The sequence below is a fragment of the Eptatretus burgeri genome, chromosome 16 (genome assembly GCF_056783735.1).
Source record: "Eptatretus burgeri isolate ZD-2024b chromosome 16, Ebu_testis_v1, whole genome shotgun sequence".
In the NCBI taxonomy this organism is placed as follows: domain Eukaryota; kingdom Metazoa; phylum Chordata; class Myxini; order Myxiniformes; family Myxinidae; genus Eptatretus; species Eptatretus burgeri.
The window spans coordinates 25,568,410-25,586,534 of NC_140976.1; the positions used below are offsets into that span (position 1 = coordinate 25,568,410).

At 42.7% G+C, this 18,125-nt stretch overlaps 1 protein-coding gene across 10 annotated transcripts in view; it reads left to right on the forward strand.

The window, feature by feature from the left end:
- Positions 1-18,125, forward strand: part of LOC147010737 (autism susceptibility gene 2 protein homolog) — a 473,526-nt gene that overhangs the window by 73,600 nt on the left and 381,801 nt on the right. The window lies entirely within an intron of this gene.

An 18,125-nucleotide genomic window follows, 5' to 3' on the forward strand; every position in this document is an offset into this window, starting at 1 on the left:
TCATCACTGGTATGGCTAAGAAGAGGTCAGCTCATTTGCAATGGAGAACGAATCATGATGAATGCCCAAGACCAAGGACGTTCCACGAATGACTTTAAGAAGATGGCAGGACTGAGTCAATTGGACATATGTGTTTTTTGCAAGGTCGAAACAGAAAGCATGAGCCATCTCCTATCGGGATCCAAAAAATAATAAGAATACAATTGCCAGCCAAAGAAGAAAATAAAATAAGAAATTTCAATAACCCAGTTCCACAAAACTCATGGAAACATGAACCAAAAGCAATCATTGAAAACAAGGACATCATGCTCACGTCTGATCTGATGATCCCATTCAGCGTGAACATAGAAAAGAAAGCACTACGACTGGACATAGGACTCAGATCTCTCTCTATCGAGTGCAGCCTGTCGCTGCTGGTTGCATCATTGGTTGGCACGCGGCAATGCCGCTGATGCAGTGTCCCCCTTACCAGTACACTGGTACTCATTTTGCCGACCTCAGAAGGATGACAGGCTGAGTCAACCTCCTGGTGTATATTAATTCAGCGGCCAACGGGGCTTGAACTCAGGACCCTCGGATCCCAAGCTGCCACCCTAACCACTAAGCCAACACCAGGCTAGTACTCAGATACAAAAAGGAAAAGAAGGCATTGCTAATTACGGTTTCAGCACACAGTGATTTTGGTCGAGTTAATGCAGGAATCAAGAAAATGACCAAATATCAAGACCTCAAGAATGAAGTGAAAAGATCCTGGAAGTTGAAGAATGCTGAAATTTTACCAGCGATAAATATAGCAATGGGAATGATAAAGCATAACCTTACAAAGATCCTCCAAACCATCCCTGGGAACATGACCACAAACGAACTACAGTTGGAGGCTGTCCGGAGCTCAGTGACGATCCAGAGAATAACCCTCAGAACAAAACTCTGAGAATAACACAACTTCACAACTTAGCCTATGAATCACGATCCTTTACTGAAACAAAGGTGGATACTTCGAGTCCTGGGAGGACTCCGTTCCACCTTTTGAAACCAAATTATGGAGATAACGATCAAGGACACACGAACGTGCTCAATTTTTACCAGTAGATGCAAACATCTACTATAATTTCTCTCGTCGCCCCAGAACCAAACTAATAGATGCCCCCAGAACTGCGATGGATAGATGATTTTGTTTTTGATTAAAATAATTTATAAAGGAACGGATCGAATCCGATAAAGCATGGTTTGTGAATATGGAAATGTTTTATTTGTCATTTGAAATTCCGTTATCATTTTGAAAATAAGTATACATGTATTTTGAAAATAGTCATCTTTTCTTCATGAAACAAAAGTAAATCCACAAGCCTCTGAGTTGTATTTTTTAACAACTGTGCTGTGATGGTGTTGTTGGGGGGGATTATCTTGGTCCCGTCATTTTTGATGGGATTTCCCCCCCTTGTATATTATTAATAGCCCTCACAGCTCCCGTAGCTCCCCCCCAACATGATTCATAGTAAATATTACCATTTTAAAACTTACCCTGGACATTCACAAGGTTCATAAGAACCTAATCCAGATATACAGTGCATTCACTGGTAGCGATCCGTCAGTTGGTTGTGTTACACACGTCCCTCCACTCCACTTCCACCGACACACCTGGTCGGGAGTTTGCAGTATGAGCTGGTGCCCGTTCGGCTTGCTGAGGAAGTTATCCAAGTCTTTAGCTGTGCAGAGGCAGAGCCCGTTCTCTCAGGTTTTTTTTCCCAAGTGTTTTTCAGAGGCTTGGTGAGCCATTCCAATCACCAATCGTTATCCCGGACACATAATGCATTTAAATTCCACCCGATCTCATCAGCTTCCTCGGCTTTCTACGCATGTGCACGGATCATTTTGGTGCGGATTATGTCATTTTGAAAACCAGCCCCTGACGTGGTATCCTGCATCGTACAAAGTCCTTCTTTGGCACACCTGAACTCCGATCCATCAACAGCTTGATGAGTACTGCTCTCCCCTCTGGGCCGGTGACCCTGCCTCACATCTTGCTTATGAGAATCACCGGCATCACCTTTATTGGAATCACCAGCAATTAATTAATCTGCGTCTACAGGCCTATCACTTTTCCATCGTAGGCAAGTTGGTGGTCTCTCTTTCTTTCACCACCCCCTTTCTGGTCTTTCACCCTGTTCTTTCCGTGCCTTTTCCCCACCAAGTTTATGCAGGGCACACGCAGTCCACCATCAACCCCCTCTGGTGAAACTCCCCAAATCCACAATCACTGCTCACTTCCACTCATTCGTTCCTCTCTTCTCCCACCTGTGGAGCCAACTTCCACATTCTCTGCAATCTCATTTTTGCCTCCAAGTCTTCATGATGGCTGTTCCCCACCATCTCTGATCATGATTTTTCGATTCTTGTTAATCACCCCTACCCTCAAAAAAATTTCCAGTTCTTCCTTCCTGAGAGTTTGCTTCTGTAACCATCTTATCCACCCCTGCATTCTCCTCTACACCTCATCATTACCCGCATCGTTTATTGTCCATCTCTGTCTATTTTGTCCTTCAGCCCTCCTGTTGGCATTTCCTTTTCCTTCTGCTGTTCCTTTTGTTCTGTTACGTCCTGATCCATTTTTTGTCGTCTCGCTGTTCCACGAGCCACATGCAAAAAATATATATATATATATATATATATATATATATATATATATATATATATATATATATATATATATATATATATATATGTGGTTCCACTACTGTTTTAGAGGGTATGCATGAAGTAATTGTGTCTGCTGTAAAGGGCAGCAAAAACTGCATCGTGGAGTGGAAGAACAAGTGGACAGGTCATATACAGTGCCTGTCTTAAAATCCGATTAAAGTTTCCATGACAAAATGGGGATCGCAGTCGTGTAATGGTACATTAGCTTGCTTGGAGGACGTGCAGTCACATTTATTATTCACCGTGTGCGAGATGGGTGGAAAGAGACATTGCTTGTGGAGTCCCTGTCAAACCCCATTGAATATCACGAGCCCACGAGGACAGTAATAATGAAAGGCTGTGACTGCATTCATTCCAAGAGTGTGTATTTCCCCTTGGCGGGTTTGCTTCTGAGCATGGGTCTCGCCAAGAAGCCATTGGTCTCTGTCCAAATCTCCTCCTTTCATGACCTCCTTTGTCCAGAGCTGGAATTTTGGTTTTATTGTGTCTATGTATGCTGTTGCATTGAGCTGAAAATCAAACACTTCAGCCGAGAAATGGCTTTCTTCGCTGGTAAAGCTGGATTCATCTGCATTGTTGACCCTTGTCATTCTCATGAAACCCGTCCCTGTCCTCCATTTTGTGTCGCGCTTCAGCACAAAACGGTTATCTATCTCGTTTCATCTTCATGATCATGCCAATCAATTTCCCTTCTTTTCTCATCAATCATCATTCCAATAGTCATTCCAGTCATCAATGATGTTTGTAGTCATGGCCTTTCCAATCATCAATTGCCATTCTAATCAACAATGGTCGTTTCATTGTTTAATTTAGCTAGTTCAGTGTCTTGGAAACAGGCTTTAATGTTGTAGTGGGTTTACTGCATCATTTTAAAAATGAATATCTATTACAATATTTTATTTTGTTTATTTCTTTCTTTAATGGCCATATTCCCACCTCTTGGGTCAGCTGGGGAAAGTTTTTGCCCAAGTCTTTCACGGACCTGCCGGCCCAGCCTTGACATTCGAAGAAGTAGGCTGGAACATTAATTTTGTCACGATGTCAGAGATGACTCGCCTACTCTTTGCTAAGGACACTGTGGGATCCTTATTATCCACCAACTAATGCTGACAGATGGGACATCAGCTTAACATGCGTCCATCGCTACCATTGATGAATCACCATGCCTCTGAAACACCAGAATGGCAGTTTATAGTTGAATTGGGAGTCAAACGGGCATGCGCACTGCGAAGGATATCCCATCAGCTGTATTTTATATTCGTTTATATTCATGTATATTTACATAGCTGGAATATTTGACTGCATATCGTGAGGCTTTTCGATGAAAGGGCTCCTCGTGCAATATTGTGGAAAGTCTTTTCTTCTTGGTCTGGCAATTGTGTGGTTGTTCACAAAGCTTGTTACCGTTCTGAAATCGCACACATAAAAACACCTCCCTGTTGGAACACCTCGCACAGGGATAAACCACACAGACGTAAACCGCGTATTCTGTAAGCGTGTGATCTCTTCTCAAAGACTCGGGGGCTTATTGGTTGACGGTGCAAATGCTTTGCCATTACAGTGACTTGAATGTCTTACAGTGAAGTCCATTGATAGTATTTTTGCCCTTTCCAGCAGTGATTCTGGCACCAGGAAATGGCCTTCGTAGTCGCGTTCCACTGTGTTGTTTGTACAACAGGAACGCAATGGAAAATTCTGATAAGAAACCGGATGCATTAACTGCCAAACCGATTTGGCTCGTATGGATGGCAATGAAATGAAAACTTAAGGATTTTCATTGGGATTGTGATGTATTTTGTCATTTAAATGTCTTGTGTGGAGCATGGAGACATCAAGTGGTGGGAGGGTTGGGGGAGATGAGGGGGGGGGGAATGGGAGGTGGGGGGGCGGTTGGGCAGTGGGGTTCACCTGGTGATGTAAAGGCCACCAGCATTCCCCGACTTGGTATCCGAGTTGCCCAGCACAAGCGTTGCTTGTAAATTATTTGAGGGTGCTGAGCAAGAGAGATTATTTAAAGGTTTTGGCACAAATACCGTACCTCCAGCTGCTCCTTTTGCCAAGCTGGATTCCCTCCTTGGTTTCTGGAGTGGCTGGAGCATTCTTGTGTTGCGGCGGTCCCATGAAGAGGAGGCGTTCCCACGTGGACTTGAGAAGCGGTGTTTAGTTACCACACACGGGCATCTGGTATGACTCCTTTCTTGAACAATAATACAAAGTGCAAATGTCATACAGTGTATTGCCCTTTGTTTTGGCATTTTTTTTTTGTTGTTGCTGAGTTTGTCTCCCCTGTCCCTCACCTCCTTGTCTCTTTCTGTCTCGTTCACTTTGAGATTTCATTTGCAATGGACATCAATGTCATAAAATGGTCAACGTATTGCTTCCGTTACTTGTATTTTTTAAAAGCTTTTAAAAAAAAAGGGCCCTTTTCTTATTTAATTATTATTATTTTAACAAGTCGAGTTCTTGTTGATGTGAACCTCTAATTTTACACGACCGTTGCATTTTGTTTTCAGGTTACGCCGGCGTACACAGATGCTTTGCTTTAGAGCTCTCCCTCATTTCACATTTTTCATCCACAAATGTTTTCTTCTCTCTGCATTCAAGTCCACCTTTTGCTTGAAGGCAGTTTGTGGTGTTGGACTTGGCTTTCTCAATCCCATTATTTGGAATTACGGGATGCTGGAGCAGCATGTGGCAGGCCCTGGCTTAGGCCAGGCGATGCAGCAAACCTTTCTCCTGTGGCTGATTGAATCGGAACTGACAGGGTCGGAGCCAATTAACAGATGCACCCACAGCGCTTCTACCCAGTTATTACTTCCCTGTCGGAAAACGGCATGCTCCTCGTCTGGGCCTGCCTTGCATCTGGGCGTTTATTGTCTGAGCGGTTCTGCTCCTTTAAGCTCATTGCAGCATTCTTTGTAAACAGTAGTGTACAGGTGAAACTGTTTGTGGGCATGGTTATGTTTTCACCCCTGTTTCTTTGTCCTTTTGTCTGTCTGTTTGTGAGCACGGTATCTCCAAAAGTTATGGACTGATTCAGCCGAAGCTTGGTGGACAGGTTGGTTGTGTGATGACAAATTGATTCGATTTTGGTAAAGATCCAGTTCTGGACATGAGAATTTTATTTTTTATTTTTAAATTGGGAGATATATCTATAGCATGATATCTCAAAAAGGTGTGGACAAGTTTGGTAGGTGACAAGAACAAGCCGATTCGATTTTGGTTTCGGCCCGGATCCCGATCATGCCTATCGATGGAATACAGAATGTAAATTGGTCAGCTTGGCGGAGGTATGCACTCGACCGAGTCTCATTCCAGTGGCTTATTTATTTATGCATCCCCCCTGCCCCACCACCTCCAGGCAAGGGAATTAAAAAAAAATTGATTTAAAAAAAAAAAAAAACCATCACCCCCAAGTAATATGGGAGGAACTTGGGTCGTAATTATTCTAAATTTTCATAATGTGTGTTGTGGGCTGTGGGGGATAAATAAATGAGCAAACATGGCAGTGACAGCAGACCGACCAATGGAAGGAGCGGTTTCCTCTTTAATTGCAGGAAACTCTTCTTTCACTCGAATTTCGTAAGATTTGTTTGTGAACCTTTGCTTTTTCGGATACTTCTGTATTTTGGCAACTTTCGGCCCGGAGCTTTTCAAACAGAATACTTTCTTGAAATTATTTCTGTGCATGTCCTGGGAATTGACCTCATTCCAATTCCAATTTGCGAATCGATTGTTTCGTGTGTTTATACATACGAATGTACCTTGACACGTAAATATTTTCTGCTTCATGTCTTATAAGTGTTTGATCTTGTGATCGAATAATTGAGTGAAACAACGTTTTTTTTTTTGTTTTTTTTTAATGGCCAAATTAGCGTTCTCAGAAACGTCTTCAATTATCTGCAGATCACGCAACACCATTACCTTTGTCCTGTGTAACGCGACTTGCATTAAGTGTGAAGCTTGACGATGCTGAAGTTGCTTGCCACCAGCTAATTGCTGCTCCAAATGTCAGTTGCTCTTTTAAACTTGCTCTTTTCAGCCTTGTTTTATTCCTGTGAGTGTTGGATCTCTGGTGGGTTTTTTTTTTGGCATACAATTCTATACTCCTGCGCCAATTGCCCCAAACTTTTTTGAACCACATTATTATAATATCGTCACAATTCTTTTTTTTTTTTTTTTTTTTAATTGCAATTCTTAATCAAATTGATGTTGAAGCAAGAGATAACGGCGCTCTGGGCGACCGAGCGTCGTATGTCAGGTACCCCTCTGAGCGGCAAGAAGGGCGCAGTGTACCTTTTGCCTCAAGCCCTGGTTTAAAGGTGAATTATTTGTCGGGAATTGAAAAAATTTTGTTGGGGAATAAATTGCATTTAAGTATTTGTATTCTGTATACAGAATGGAAATTAATATGCAAAGGGTCCACGATCGACACGGGACGACACCGAGTTAGTTGTAAGTAGTCATCACACAATCCTGTACGACCTCGGTCGAAGAAATGGGCCCGTTTGGCCCAACATTGCCGTGGTGCACTCCCGGGTTCATTTTTGCGACAGCTTTAAACTTCAATCTTAATGATGGTTTATGAAAGTCTAAATAACCCGATCTTGATCAGGTGACCCAACTTTTAGGTTATAAAGCTCTTCTAAGAACTGTCTGGCATGTCTCATTTCCCTCTTGACAGTAACGGCGAGGGCACAAGTGCACAACCACCATTCTCTGCTCCTTGTTTGGGCTTATTGTTTGTACAATTCATTGATTTGTCAGTCGTAAGATGGCACACCAAAATGATGGAGATCATCATCATAGGATGCTGCTGATTGCTGTTCAAATACCGTACTCTCATGTAAATTATGTCTTCATTGGATGAGAGCAGAACCATTTTGTGTTTGTTTTTGCTCGGTCCACATATGATAAGGTGGGTACATCATTAATGTCAGGTCTTCCTTATTATGTGATATTTATTTATTTCAATTTTTATTTTTAAGACTAGGTTGGGACTAAGGTGTGTGTGTGTGTGTGTGTGTGTGTGTGTGTGTGTGTGTGTGTGTGTGTGTGTGTGTGTGTGTGTGTGTGTGTGTGTGTGTGTGTGTGTGTGTGTGTGTGTGTGTGTGTGTGTGTGTGTGTGTGTGTGTGTGTGTGAACACTACACCATGAACCAGCCACACTAAGTCCATGATGTCTTGCAAAGTCAAGGAACTTAGTGCTATTCTGGTTCACAGTTCCAGACCCATGGGCACCAACACATGTCTCATAACCATCCCCATCAGTTCCAGTTGATGCATTGAAATCCCCCAAGACTACCACTGTGAGATCACTCGCCTCAGTGGGAGCATATATAGAAACTGGGGAAACGACACCCAAGGAATGACGGATCCTTTGTCTTATAATAGGCTCATTGACCGGTGTTACCTCAATTATCATTGGGGTCAGCTTATTGGACACAGTTACAGCAACTCCTTGGGCATGGTAACCGTCAGAGCGACCACACCAACAGTAGGTGTAACCACACGCTATGATCTCGCCGCAATCCAATCTCCGAACCTCAGAGAGTTCTGCAATACCGACGTCAAAATGCTTGAGCTCAGATGATAACAGAGATGGGTGATCATCCTCTCTTGGAGACAGGACATTCTCGGCACCCACCCGAAGGGACCGCCTCAGGTTAACCCAAGGAGACCACCTTCTGGTGGAGGACACCTCAGCACCACCCCGACACTCTCCCGCAATCTGACCTGGGAAGGCTACCGTGTGGTTTTCCTCCTATCATCAAAGAGCGGGGGTCCTAAAGGCTTTGCCCCAATCCCGTCATGCGGTGAGCTGCTCTGTGGAGGGCAGCTGCACAGGAGGTACTCCGATGGAGTGGTTTTTCAGATTTTCCTTGCGTTTTTCTTGTGTTTTACGGAGTGAAGGGTTTTACGGTCTGAATCCAGATCTGGCCTATCGGTGGGATACGAAGCATAAACTTTACAGCCTGGTGGAGGTATGCGCTCAACCGAGTATCGTTCCAGTTGAATGTTTTTTTTTTTGTTGTTAATATACAATGTCGAGGCTCGTATCAGAGCGAACACACAGAACGGATAACAAGGGGAGCAGGGGACAAGAGGGACGGGAGAGGGAAGCACAAAACAGTGGGGAATAGACACATGAGGAGATCTGTGAAAGGGAGAGGGATGGGGCGGGGTACACGGGGTAAACAAGATGGACATTACAGGGACTTTTAGGAAGGAAAGCAGGGAATGTGAAAGGGGTGGGTTTGGGGTGGATTAATGGGGATAGAAAAGATCAATGTTTTGGAATGGGGGAAGAGAAGAGATGGTGGTGAACAGCTGTTTTGAAGACTTGGAGGGGAAAATAGGATTGAAGAGCATGTGGGAGTTTGTTCCAAAGGTGGGGGGAAAAGAGGAATGAAAGAATGATGGTGAGGTTGCATTTTTAAAGAATTATTTACTTTGGAGAACTAAACTGATTGAAAGCAGATGTCATCCCAATAATATTCTACGTGGGTGGTGAGAGTAAAACCCAAACATTGGGAGCAAAATGGTGTTGAAAACGCAGAATAGCTAATGAGGTCAGCCATGACGTGTCATTTAAGCAACCACCATGCCTAAAAGGGGATACCAAATTGTGTTGGGTTTCTTCCCCTTTTGTAGACGCATGCTTCGTATTTTTGTCAGTAATCAACCATTTTAATTGTATTTTTAATATTTTATTTCAGTTTATTTTGCTTGAGCAGCCCGTATTCAAGAGGCGAATATTGTACTCCTTCCCAATTCCATATCCAGGCGATGCATGACGTCATCTCCGGACGCAGAAGGAAGGGAGTACTCGGTTTTTACTCCGTTTTCTTTCTTGTTTTGTTTATCTGTTTGTTTGTCCGGGCGATATCTCAGCCGTCCTTTGATCTCGGAAGCCGAAATTTGGAGACGAAAGTGACGATGTGCTTTTGCAAAAACGTTATTTTTTTATTTCTTGATTACTCAATTAATTGATTAATTATTTACTTATTTATATCGATTTATTAATTTCTTCTTTATTTTATTTCTCTCCTGGCAATATCTCAGGCATATTTTGAGCTAGGAAGCTGATATTTGGCCATGACAGTGGCCAAGTGATTTGGCTATGAAGGGTATTTTTGATTTATTGATTAATCAATCGATTAATTATTCATTTTTTGATTAATTACTTAATTTTCAAAAAGTTACAGATTCGGATGAAATAGTGGTGGTTTATGTATGTTATTCGGCAATTGATTGAGAAATTAATTATTTTACGATTGTTATTTATTTATTTTAATTCTGCAGTTAATCAATTAAACAATGAATTATTGTACACCGTTCCCTCCCGATTCCGACTCCATGTGCTGCAAGGTGGCATCGCCGGGTGCCAAAGGTGCCACGGCGATGTCTCTTGCTGGAGGATTGTTATTTATTTCTTTATTTATTTGTTTGTTTGTTTGTTTGTCATGGGGTGGTGTACTTTGAATGTACTGCTACTTGTTAACTTTTGGCTGACCATTGAGATGATGAGTATTGAAGTTTAAATGTGATTTGGGGTGGACCTGTTACCCCCATTTGTCACACGGAGGTGAAAGCAAATTTTCAGCAAATGTAATTTCTACCTCCGCCACTGAAGGTGGACGGAGTTTATGTTTTCACTCCTGTCTGTCTGTCCGTTTGTGAACAGGATATCTCAAAAAGTTGTGGACTGATTCAGACGAAATTTAGTGGAGAGGTTGGGTGTGTGATAAGGACAAAATTATTAGAATTTGGTGAAGATCGGATCCGGATATGAGAATTTTTAAGTGATTACTTTACCATTGAGAGGTAGTGCCAAAAACGATGTCCAGAAAAACACTATCTCAAAGCATTAAGGTAAGATTCGGACAAAACCTGGTAGACAGGTTGGGTGTGTGACGAAGACGAATCGATTCGATTTTGGTGAAGATCCAAATGTGATCCGAGGATGTTTTTAAATTTTGTAAATGATTCGTCACCATTGAGAGATGGGGCCAAAAACAATATATAACATGATCTTTCAAAAACGTTGTGGACAGATTATGACAAAACTAGATGGATGAGTTGGGTAAGTGACAAGAACAAGCTGGTTCGATTTTGGTTCAGGTCCGGATCCAGATCTGGCCTATCAGTTGGATACAAAATGTAAACTGTTCAGCGTGGCGGAGGTGTGCGCTCTACCGAGTACCCTTCCAGTAGTCCTTGTAGACGAGAGTAAATTGATGTGGCTTAGTAACAATTTATAAATTTTTGCTGTTCCGTGAATGCCCATGGTCTATCTCAGTATAAATGTAAGTCAATGTGGCTAAGTTGATCACAACTTTCCTCTTCATCCTTATTTAAATACAATGTTCTGATGAATTTACCGAGCCATCACCTTGTGATGCTTCAAAACATCTGATAGGATGGTGTAGATGTAGCAAATTTGCTTTTGAGCTGTCTCGTCTGGATTTGACTCCCGAACCGACTATAAACAGATGGATTGATGCTTTGATTTTGGTGTATTACTTGGTGCGCCGTCCCTCATTTGGATGGTAAGCTGGGTGTCCTGTCTGCCAGCATTAGTTGGTAGATGTCAAAGATCCCATGGTGAATTTTGCAAAGAATGGTTGAGTTTATGAGTTATCACCAGCACCTTGAACAAATTGCAAATTCCTGACCGAATCGCCTTCGGTTGGATGTCAGGTCTGGCCAACCGGTTCACGAGGACTTGCACCTTGATGTTTCTGTTTAATCCCACAAGAAGGTGGGAATAATTGGTGCTGTTAAAGATCACTTGGTGATTCTTAAAGATAAACTCCTTCCCAGTCTTCAAATTTTACCCAGTTGTAGATGAAGTTCGAAGTCATCCTATTTTGTTGAATTTCATCTCAGCATTTGCTCCCACTGCAAGTTGGAGGAATTTTTATTTTTTTGTACACCAAGTCGAGGCTTGCGAAAGAGCTAAGACACAGTAACATATAACAAGGCAGGAGACAAGAGGGGTGGGAGAGAGAAGCACAAAATAGTGGGGAGCAGTGACAATAAGAGATCTCTGGAAGTGAGAGGGATGGGATGGGGTACACAGGATGGTACTACAGGGACTTTGAGGCAGGAAAACAGGGAATTTGAAGAAGGTGGGTTTGGCGTGGATTAACGGGGGTAGTAAAGATCAAGATTTTGGATGGGGGAAGACGTGAGATGGCGGTGAACAGCTGTTTTAAAGACCTGGAGGGAAGAGTGCGATTGAAGAGAGTGTGGGAGTTTGTTCCAGAGGTCGGAAAAAAGGAATGAAAGGGTGAAGGTGAGCAGTAAATCTTGATTTTGGCAGTTTCACCAGAAGGTTATTTGCGGACCTTGAGTGCCCTGAGGAAATATGGGGCGGGGTGGGGGGGGGGCAAGGCCGGAGAGGAGATGGTAGAAAATGGCATTAGGAGACAGAGAGGAGAAGGCATTACAAATGCGTTGTAACTTGCATCGTGGAGCCTATAGTTCGTTGGTAAAGTCACCACATCATCTTATTAACATTTCACTACTGAGGCAGAAAATCAATCATTGCTCCATATTCTCTGACCTTTGTGGTCTTTTTATTTTATTTTAAAAAAAAGACTGTTTTGTGATTATGTAATGAAATAGACCCTCAACTCTGCAATCCTGCAGAAATTCCAAAAATGGTTAGAGCTTCCTGAATGAACAGACAACATTTAATATCCATTGCTACAAGAAAAAGAGTATTTTGTGCTACAAAATTAACTTTATGGATCATGTAGAATTGTGGATACCGCAGAACAATTTTTATAGGTCTCAATTGAACATGAGCATTTTGGACTGTTATTCAATTTTTGGTGGAAATAACCTGTTTCAAAACACTAGTGCGGATAATATGTTGCTGCTGTTGCTGCTTGCATAATAATACATAATTTGTTGAATGGGTCTTAACTCTGTGTTCATGAAAAGGAGATGCTTGATGGTTGTGACTCTATTCGTCCTTACAGGAGTTACACCTCCCCACACCCATCTTCCCTACCACTTCTCTTTCCCCACCCAAAAACTTTAATTCTCTCTTTGTTTGAAATGATTCAATCGAAATCTCCAAATGTTGATGCGCATTGAATTTTTTCCTTTGGTGGTACGGTTCGATCTCAGTCTCCCCTTTGGCTGTATGGTTCGACCTCAAAGCGTCCCCTTTGGTGAGCCGGTTTGACCCCAAGGTGTCCCCTTTGGCGAGCCGGTTTGACCCCAAGGTGTCCCCTTTGGTGAGCCGGTTTGACCCCAAGGTGTCCCATTTGGTGAGCCGGTTTGACCCCAAGGTGTCCCCTTTGGCGAGCCGGTTTGACCCCAAGGTGTCCCCTTTGGCGAGCCGGTTTGACCCCAAGGTGTCCCCTTTGGCGAGCCGGTTTGACCCCAAGGTGTCCCCTTTGGCGAGCCGGTTTGACCCCAAGGTGTCCCCTTTGGCGAGCCGGTTTGACCCCAAGGTGTCCCCTTTGGTGAGCCGGTTTGACCCCAAGGTGTCCCCTTTGGCGAGCCGGTTCGACCCCAGGTGTCCCCTTTGGCGAGCCGGTTAGACCCCAGGTGTCCCATTTGGCGAGCCGGTTCAACCCCTAGGTGTCCCCTTTGGCGAGCCGGTTCAATCCCAAGGAGTCCCCTTTGGTGAGCCAGTTCGACCCCAACATGACCCGTTGACATGACGATTCGACCCCAAGTTGTCCCCTTCTTGGCGAGATAGTTTGACCCAAAAGTCTCCCAGGTGGAAAGATGGTTTGACCCCAGAGTCTCCCAGGTGGACAAACAGTTTTCTGGAGATTCTACGACATTATATAAGGATGTTTGGTGTGGTTTGTTTCTGTAGAACTTGTTTTGCCACTATTGTAGACTATAAGCTGCCAGGTTTATTTGAAATTTGGAGGATGTGTTTACATGCAAACAAATCATGACAATATCAATCAATTTTCCTTTGAAACCACATGGGATTCCTTGTTTCATCTCCCTTTCAGTGTATTAGACAGGAGTTGAGAAACGGTGGCACACCGTTGGTTAGTTTGTAAAAATTGTTGCCATGCTGCTGATCTTTGCATACTGCTTAGTCTTTTGATGCAGTTTTTTCTTCCTTACCTCTGGCTACCTACTTCTGGAGCCAGCGTTGATTCCGCTTGCGCAGTTGTGTATCAGTTCTGAATGGCTCTCGCGTGTCTTATCGCTCTTCACGATGATTTAAGCCATCTTGAGTGCACCACACTTAAATAGCTGATGATCTCTTCATTTTGAATACAATTGTCAGCTACCTCCCCTTTGGGGTTTGGTAAATTGCACATTGAGTTCGGTGCTTACTCGGCAAAGTTGCATCGAGATATTTTATTTTCAACTTGCAGTATATTTCCTTTTTGAGTGTATAAATTTGAAATTCAGTCGACGTCAATCATGTCAATTGCGTTATTCTTCTGAAAGACACAGGTCTCTTCTCCATAACATAGTGCTTATCTCTGTAGTCGTCGTCATTGTCATGGTTTTTTTGGGGGGGTTTTTTAAGGCAATAATTTGTCGTCTCCTTTGGTATTGATCAATGTCGTTGAGAGCTGAGAATGTTGCAGCGAAATTCGGAAAGCATTGTACTCGCATATGCTGATGGAAAATGAATTGGAATCCGAGTTTCGCTCCACAGTCTAGCCATCGTTTACTCATACGGTGTTGGTTAAAGGGACGTGGTTTAGCATCTGCAGCCGCACTGAACCAAATAACCGTAGAATAAGCCGAAACATTAAATCGAAGCATGTGAAAAGGATATGGTTGTGTATAGGTGCACCGGTTTCCCATCAAAGAAACGCACTCTTTGTGTATTCCACGGTTCATTAAGCTCTTCTGATTTATTTTTTTTTGTATGAAAATATGCAAAACATGTGCACCGAATGACACTGATCCGGATGACTGAGTTGACCAACTTCCCGCTGTATTTGTGTTTGTTCCCACTGTCGATGGAGCTTACTTGTTTGTGTGTGCGTGTTTCGTGGAGCTATTATTGGATCTTTTTTTTTCCCCATGCTTGTGTTCTGCTGTTGAAATGAACCAAGGTATTTGCCATATTACATCTTCCTGAGCCAACTTTAATTGAAACCAAGTCGGTAATGAATACGTGAGCAAGCAAAAAGGCAGGAATCTGTTTCCAATTTCCACACGGTGCTTTTTCTTTTCCTTTTCCTTTCCTTACCTTGTATCGCAGCATAAGTGGCCATCTACATACTTTACGTTGAAATTACTTGGAATTTGATGACGTCCCCCACCACCTTCACTTTTATTGACTCCACTTTCACCCCCCTTTTCTACATCCATCTACTTTCATTTATTCCTGTTTTTGTCTCTCTCCTGTACCCCTCAGTCTTCATTTAATTTTTGTTTCATTTTGAGTTTTCATCAGGAGGGACAGTGGCACTGCTCATGCTCATGAACATATGTAAGCACCCGCGAGTTACCCTGCCCCGTTTTACCAAACATTTCCTGTGAAATGCTCCCAAACTCCTCTCACCGAGTGATACCTCCATCCATTAAACAACCTCTCATGATTGGCCATCATCCAATAATACCAAGTTCCTGTCTGCCTTCTGCCGTGGTGTCTTCATATCATGGCGGCGCTTGCATCTGCAGCGATATCAACATGTGTGCTGCACGTGCATGACAATACGCTGCAGCGAAAATACGTATGTGCTCGATGGGTCGCATCCTTTAAGCGACGCCACACACTTGCTGCAGATCCGATTATAACCGTGCCGTCTACATGTTGCTCCTCAGTAACTTTGCAGGTGTTTTACTTTCTTTACTTGATTTTCAGAAATATGAAAAAACGATTTCTGGAAGACATATACTTGTTGGATGTATACATTTTGGTCGTTCATTCTTTTTAAAGTAACTGATATATGTTTTCATGCAAATAGTTTTGAAATTGTGGATACCTCACCAAAGGATCATCTTTTTTTGGGTCGCTGAAATAGGTGACCCTTATTGTCAGTAATTAAGATGGCGGAGGTTACTGTTTTCACCCCTGTCTGTTTGTTTGTGAACAGTATTACAGAAAAACTCCTGGACGGATTTCGACGAAACTTGGTGGGGGGATTAGGTATGGTCCAAGGATCATGCCATTAGATTTTGGACTTGGTCCAAAGTCCAATATGGCCGCTATGGCGGCCATTTTGAAAAAATATTTGAATTTTTGTTTTTGCATTTCTACATGTTTTAAGTGATTTCCAACCAAAAAAAAAACATTTGTTGGAGAAAAAAAAAAATTTGCAACTTTTTTTTCAAAAAAATTTCGATTTTTTTTTTTTGGGCATTTCTACATGCGCGTCGATCTAGTTTAGTTTATTCAATCGTGGTTCAGTAGAGTCTGATCCGTTTTGACCTACAATGAATAGGATATCAGGTTCACTTAAATGACCCAGCAGTATTGGCGGCGGAGGTTTTGCACTCTACCGAGTGCTCCCCCTCGAGTTCTGTCTGTTTGTTTGGATGTTTGTTCGTTTGTCATCGGCATAATTGGTAGTAAACGTGTGATTTTGACCAAACTCGGATGGTAAGTACATCTTATGACCTCGTGCTTTGGAAATTGTGATGGTTGCTAGGGACACTTTGGTTCCCCAGCAACAACCGAAAAACCTTCAAAATCGGTACCGTTCACGCGAAATCAATTCCGAAAGCCATTATCCCACGTAGGGTTATGAAATTTGGCACGAATGATCTACAGGTGATGCTCTATCAAATATATTCCGTTTTTTGTGATATATGGAATACTTTACCCACAGCACCCCCTACAATTAGGGCATGCGCGAAAATTGCCGAAAATTGAAGGCCCCTTAGCGACCAGGTGAGTGCATCGATACGAATGAAACATTTGCAGGTTCATGGTACTCAATGAGTGCGACAACTTTGCCTCAGGACATATGGACCGATTTCGCTTAGGTTAGGGGTCAAAGGTCAATTAGTGCAAAAATCGATAATATGCGAGAGCTGGAGGTGCCTTCGCACCAAATGCAACTCCTCCTAGGGTTATGGTCGGATGGTCATGAAAATTCACACTAATCGTCTGGAATACATTGTGCACAAATGATCGAGCCGGATTTTCGATTTAGATCTTTGTTCACCCACAGCACCCCCTCAAATTTTGGGGATTTCCGATTCCAAACCGCATTTTCGGTACTTTTCATTCAAATGGATACCGAGTAGTTATCAGTAGATGGAACTGGATGAGATTTGATATGCATAATCTTAAGGTGATTCCCTATCCGCTATATGACATCCATTTTACTCTATATCTAATAGTTTCCATGCTCGACGACCCAGCGCCGCCTACCGGCTTGTTTGTTACTTACGAAATCTAAAGATTTTGTAAGTATATTGATCACTTCCCTCCTCTGTTTGTGTGTGTGTTTGTGTGTTTGTTTGTAGGCAAGATAACTCGAACGGAAGAAGCTACCAATGTCAAATTACACCATGTGATTCAGGTGATGGCTAGCACTGATTAGATTTTGGTCAAAATCGGTCAAAGGTCAAGGTCACAGTGAGGTCAAACATTCGATTTTTGATGGTTTGGTACAGAATCATCGTAGAAACTTCTGGTTTGCATTGCTACCTTCTCGAGAGACAGCTTTTATTAGACAAGGTCAGAGGTCAAGTTGACGATTTCGTAAGTGCCAGTCTATGACTGCTTGTTACTTACGGAATCTAAAGATTTCGTAAGTATATTGATGCCTTCCGTTTCTGTTTGTTTGTTTGTAGGCACGATAACTCGAGAACGGAAGAAGCTACCAATGTCAAATTACACCACGTGATTCAGGAGCGTGATGGCTAGTGCTGATTAGATTTTGGTCAAAATCGGTTTCAAGGTCAAGGTCACGGTGAGGTAAAATATTCAATTTTTGATGGTTTGGTACAGATAACTCGAACGGAAGAAGCTACCAATGTCAAATTACACCATGTGATTCAGGAGGCTGATGGCTAGCGCTGATTAGATTTTGGTCAAAATCTGTCAAAGGTCAAGGTCATAGTGAGGTCAAACATCCAAAAAATGATAACTCGAGAACGGAAGAAGCTTCCAATGTCAAATTACACAACGTGATTCAGGAGGCTGATGGCTAGCGCTGATTAGAATTTGGTCAAAATCTGTCAAAGGTCAAGGTCACAGTGAGGTCAAACATCCAAAAAATGATAACTCGAGAACGGAAGAAGCTTCCAATGTCAAATTACACCACGTGATTCAGGAGGCTGATGGCTAGTGCTGATTAGATTTTGGTCAAAATCTGTCAAAGGTCAAGGTCACAATGAGGTCAAACATCCAAAAAATGATAACTCGGGAACGGAAGAAGCTACCAATGTCAAATTACACCACGTGATTCAGGAGGATTATGGCTAGTGCTGATTAGATTTTGGTCAAAATCGGTCAAAGGTCAA